This window comes from Schistocerca gregaria, unplaced genomic scaffold (assembly GCF_023897955.1).
Source record: "Schistocerca gregaria isolate iqSchGreg1 unplaced genomic scaffold, iqSchGreg1.2 ptg000352l, whole genome shotgun sequence".
Classification (NCBI taxonomy): domain Eukaryota; kingdom Metazoa; phylum Arthropoda; class Insecta; order Orthoptera; family Acrididae; genus Schistocerca; species Schistocerca gregaria.
Genome location: NW_026061812.1, coordinates 5,689,471 through 5,695,086, shown reverse-complemented (window position 1 = coordinate 5,695,086; position 5,616 = coordinate 5,689,471). Strand labels below are relative to the sequence as shown.

At 40.5% G+C, this 5,616-nt stretch overlaps 1 non-coding gene across 1 annotated transcript; it reads left to right on the top strand.

Moving 5' to 3' along the window:
* The first annotated feature begins 687 nt into the window (after positions 1 to 687).
* On the top strand, positions 688 to 762 carry Trnat-ugu (transfer RNA threonine (anticodon UGU)). Its single transcript has one exon. It is a non-coding gene; the product is annotated as a tRNA-Thr (tRNA).
* The last annotated feature ends 4,854 nt before the right edge of the window (positions 763 to 5,616 follow it).

The window sequence follows — 5,616 nt, the reverse complement described above, 5'->3', positions numbered from 1 at the left end:
AAGTTTCTACAGTCCATTGTTTGAAGCAGTGTCACGGCTGCCATGAGCCGCGCGGGGTACCCGCCATGTGTCCAACGCCTTGTCACGGTTCGCGCGGCTCCCCCTGTTGGAGGTTCGAGTCCTCCCTCGGGCATGGTTGTGTGTGTGTTGTCCTTAGCATAAGTTACTGTAAGTAGTGTGTAAACATAGGGACTGATGGTTCAAATGGCTCTGAGCACTTTGGGACTTAACATCTGAGGCCATCAGTTTCCTAGAACTTATAACGACTTAAACCTAACTAAATTAAGGACATCACACACACCCATGCTCGAGGCAGGATTTTAACCTGAGACCGTAGCGGTCGCGTGGCTCCCGACTGAAGCGCCTACAACAGCTCGGCCACATCGGCCGGTCTATCATGTATTCTAGAAGAGTTGCAAGGTCGTCAGTGGCGCCTGTTCTTTCGAGAGCAGTTACCATCTTCATATCTATGGTTAAACGTTACCCAGCCATTGACCTTCGTCTGTGCGAATGCGCACAGGTTGCCGGAACTCTTACGGGAATCGTCACCTTAGTGTGAGCCAGTAATGAGTGGATGGACAAATACCTATTAAGTACATTACGTATGCGGATTGTGGACGGTTGGGGATGTGAGTCTCACGGGAAGCGTGCGAGGGATAAATTCCTGCAGTCGTGCTGTTCATGTGTGCCCTCGATGGCTCAGATGGATTGAGCGTCTGCCTTGTAAGCAGGAGATTCTGGGTTCGAGTCCCAGTAGGGGCACACTTTTCAGCTGTCCCCATCGAAGTATATCAACAACACCTGTCGGCAGCTGAGGGTTTCAATTAATTATCAGTTGTGAAGGTGATTCGATGAACCCTTTGCCAGGCACTTAAATGTGTTTTGCAGGGTATCCATATAGATGTAGATGATAACTCGTCCCGTGTCGCACGTGCTCAAAATGATTCATACTGCAGAATGCATGGAAACATACTCACCGAAAATACGGACGAATATCAAGTGCAGGCTGCCGAGTGCTGCATATCCAGCTTTGACAGATCGGCTTTTCCTGCCAAGAAGAACAGGATGTTGCTGTCTAGGAACAATCAGAGGTAGAGGAAGGGTTGATAAATACTCCTTGACTTGCAGACTAAACGTAAATAACGAAAATACATTTTTGGTAAAAATTGGTCAAAACATAATCGGTTGCCCTCCGTATTGGATTAGCTGTTTTGAATATTGAAAATCTGACTTCAGATTCGTTTTCAGCGACATTAAAAATATATATGTAACACTCAGTTCATGCAAATCGAAGTAATAATATAACTAAATGTTTTCCCTAAACTTTGAACACATTTTTTTCGGGTAACTATTTTCTCAGAACGGCATGCAGCATAAATTAAAAGTGGTTCGTTCTCTTAACATCTACCTCTGACCCCTAAAAGTAAACACTTTTCTTAGGAACTTATAGCTATAATATGACATTTGTTAATATTAACTAATTTTTGTGTAGGCATAAGGAGTGAAACAAACCCTCAAAAATCGAACTCAAAGTTCGAATTAGCACTGTATCGTTAAATTTAAGGTTGTTTCATTGCGGTTAGGTATACGCTCCCATAAATTTTATGTTTTATCGACTGATGTTATCCATTTTCAATTTCAGAGGAATAATGTAGTATCAACTGATGTTACCCATTTTTGAATTCAGGTAACATATGAGGTGCCACACTGCACGCGCTCTGCGTACTCCTGTCTCGCAGGCCCTTGATCAAATCATAATTACGGGCGCCATTTTTTATTGAAAATCTAAAATTAAGCTCATAGTATTATCACTCGTAATTCCCAAACAGATCTTTCGAATGTATTTTCATTGTCTCAAAAAGAATTTCAAATGTACCCTTTTTTGCTCATTTGTATGAGAACCTGGCCGTAACGCCGGAATATAGTCACTAGATTTTTTTTCAGAGACGCTGTACGTTCGCGAGAAGACTTTCGTTCTGCGCGTGTCGAAGGACATTCCTCAGATATTACTGTGTGTGTGCTACTCAGTCGTGCCATTTAAGTGTACATCTTTGCATAGTTTTCCTTTCACGATGTAAACAGTGTTCCGCTCAGTTGCTAACTGGCCAGTGAGTGGTTCCGAAGGTATCGGATGTGCGGTGCGTTCGGTCTGCTAGGACAACAGCAGACTAGCGTGGTGCGATGGCAGAAGCAGACACTGAGGGAGCTAGCTGCTGGGACGCCAGCGAACAATTTATGCCAAGTAAGACGAAGAGGACTATTCTAAAATTACGAGCCGTCTCAAAAGTGTTTACCATTGCTAAATCTTGCTGTTGAGTCTGACAAAACTGGCAGTTTTGCCTAGAGATACATTAGAGAGAGCTACAGGAAATCCCCCCACCCCCTCAATGAATTTTTGGTTGTGATGACAGGCCGATTGGTAGTGTAGCCCGAGATCTAAGTTAGGTTGGAAGGTGGTAATTTGATTGAGAGTTGTTTACGCCAACGATTATGAATGCCGACTAAACGTTGTGCGAGCAGATTGCCCTGTAGCGTAGCCTAGCGTTTCCGTCCGCGCCACATTTAACACACTTTCTCTAACTGTGTACAAAAGTCTCACAACAGCCACGATAACTACGTTTCTGGTGGGGGGAGGGTAGAGTCCACTATGTAACTTTCACTGCAAATTTTAGTAACCGCATAAACTAACCGAAATAGAAGCGTAATTTTAACTATATTTCCTTTTGTGGGAAAATAATGGTTCTCCTCTTTCGGCAGCAACTGTAATATGTAGGCGACTTATAATTTTTTTTTAACTCTGAATCATGATCTCAATAGACGCAGTGCTTTTTTTACGTTACTTGATTTGTGGTCTATAGTAAACAATGCAACGAATTGGTAAATTCTTTGAAGTTTGACGTGTGTTACATAGACGACGTCTGCAATGTTCGTAAGGCCAAGTTTGCATATATTCGGTGTCTGTTTTTTTGGCCATGTACTGTATAATTAAGGGGAGGAGGATTATGTTCAAGGAGCAGTGCATTAGCAGTCTATGGAGAAATTGAGAATTTGGATCTAAAGAACGGCATGCTCGGGCAGTTCGTGCTATTCTGTTGACCACTGTGTAATTCGGACACAGTGATCATTGCTTCTCCCTCGTAACCAGGGGACTCGGGTGCTAATCCTGGTCTGGCACAAATTTTCAACAGTGCCCATTGAATAAAGTCTGTGCCCATTGTCAGCTAATGTCATTGTTTCGGTGTTAAATTGTATTTTGTTCACGATACGTAGTTTGGCTTTTTCATGGATAACAGCTTTGAAAAGCGTACAGGTTATATTGATATTTGCTCGTCGTTAGTCCAAGGCAACTATAGCGATTTATAAACACAGTTGTAGTTCGTATTAAGCCTACATACGTAATTGTGTCCTGTGTTTCTTTACCAAGAACTACTTCGTAAGTAATTCCCCTGTAGTGGTATTTTGTTTTAGTATTTTGTTTAAATATTTATAGACTGCAGGCTTGGATGAAATATGAAACACATGTCCGAAGTTCCTGTTGATACTGCAGATACTGTTTCATCCGTACTAGGGGCCAAAACATTTCATCTAATACAGAAGGACACAATTTGTCTCGAGATTTAGCAATTTTTCGTAATAGAGGCCTTGCTTCGATATATTTTTCTCTAATTCTTGTTTGGATTTAATCTTAAAACACACTAACTCTTCCACCACTTATTCGATATGTGGTTTTATCCATTTCGTAGCCTAGAGTTCCTAAACGGTCGATAATATTAATGATTTCCTTTCTCAATTATATTTTCTGTAAATCTCCTGTTTATGGTTATTGCTAACATGTTTCACGTTCTCACTTTTATTATTTTTATTTTTCTAGTTTTGTGCCTTGTAGCCAAATTTTCTTTGAATCTGATTTTTAATTCTGAAATAGTAACAGTTGAAGGTCAAGAGAAGATTGCGGTCTATTTGAGGAGAGTGGCTTGGAGATTTTTTATAACAGACGTATACAGGTCATGGGGATCCTTACCTATATACATTTACTTCGAGTGTGATGTAGCCCATTCTCTTGTCATGATCTCGGCTGTATCGTAGCACATTGTCTCGGTTAGGTTGGAGATTTCTGTTGAGAGTTGCCGAAGTCAACGAAAGTGATTACAAAGTAAAGACTGTGCTAACAGAACGATCTGTAGCGTAGTCCAACGCGTTCTTTCCGTCCTTTTAAAGCCTCTTTTAATTAAAAATAACTAAAGCTGCAAGATACAATCACAAAAACTGTATTACGTAATAGAGTAATCCCAGACTATTGTTGTGTAAGTTGTGTGCGTACACTATTTTTTTTGTCAGTGAATATACATTTTTTTACTCATTTGCTGGGTTTCAATTTTCCACATTTTCTGGCAAAACACCTTTTCCTGTGAAGGGCCCATTAGCTTGTCGGTTATATTTGTGACTTTCTCGACGGTCAGTAATTTCCTGATAGTCCATCCACCGGCGTCATTGTTAACATCGGATATAGATTTTAGTATTAGGAAGGCTAATATGAAGCTAATGCATAAGTAGGTCTAATAATTAATAAAAATAGGAATGCGGGTAAGCTACTACAAACAGCATAGTGAACGCATTGTTGTGGCCAAGATAGCCACGAATCCCACGCCTACCAAAGTCGTAAAAGTAGTCCGCAGATGATGAAGAAATTGATGAAATGTGTGATGAGATAAAAGAAATCATTCGGATAGTGATGGGAGATGAAAATTTAATATTAATGGGTGACTGGAATTCGACAGTAGGAAATGGAAGAAAAGGAAACGTAGTAGGTGAATATGGAATGGGGGTAAAAAATGAAAGAGGAAGCCGCCTGGTAGGTTTTTGCCCAGAGCATAACTTAATCATAGCTAACCTTGGTTCAAAAATCATGAAAGAAGATTGTATACGTAGAAGAGACCTGGAGATACTGCAATATTTCATATATATTATATAATGGTAAGACAGAGATTTAGGAACCAGATTTTAAATTGTAAGACATTTCCAGGGGCAAATGTGGACTCTGATCACAATATATTGATTATGAACTGTAGATTAAACTGAAGAAACTGGAAAAAGGTGGGAATTTAAGGAGATGGGACCTGAAAGAACTGACAGAATCAGAAGTTTTAGAGTGTTTCAAGAAGATCATTAGGGAACGATCTACGGGAATGGGGGAAAGTAATACAGTGTGATGAGGGATCTGAGTGGTGTACTGTCAAGGGGGAGGGGGTTCCTCAGGGATCAGTGTTGGGGCCGCTCCAGTTCCTTATTTATATAAATGATATGCCCTCAAGTATTACGGGTAACTCTAAAATATTTCTGTTTGCTGATGACACTAGCTTGGTAGTAAAGGATGTTGGGTGCAACATTGACTCCGTTTCAAGTAGTGCAGTACATGACCTCAGTCCATGGCTTGTAGAAAATAAACTAACGTTAAATCACAGTAAGCTTCAGTTTTTACATTTTCTAACACAGAATTCAACAAAACCTGACGTTTTAATTTCACAGCATGGGCATATGATTGGTGAAACTGAACGGTTCACATTCCTAGGTGTTCAAATAAATAGTAAGATGTCGTGGAAAGCCCACGTTCAGGAT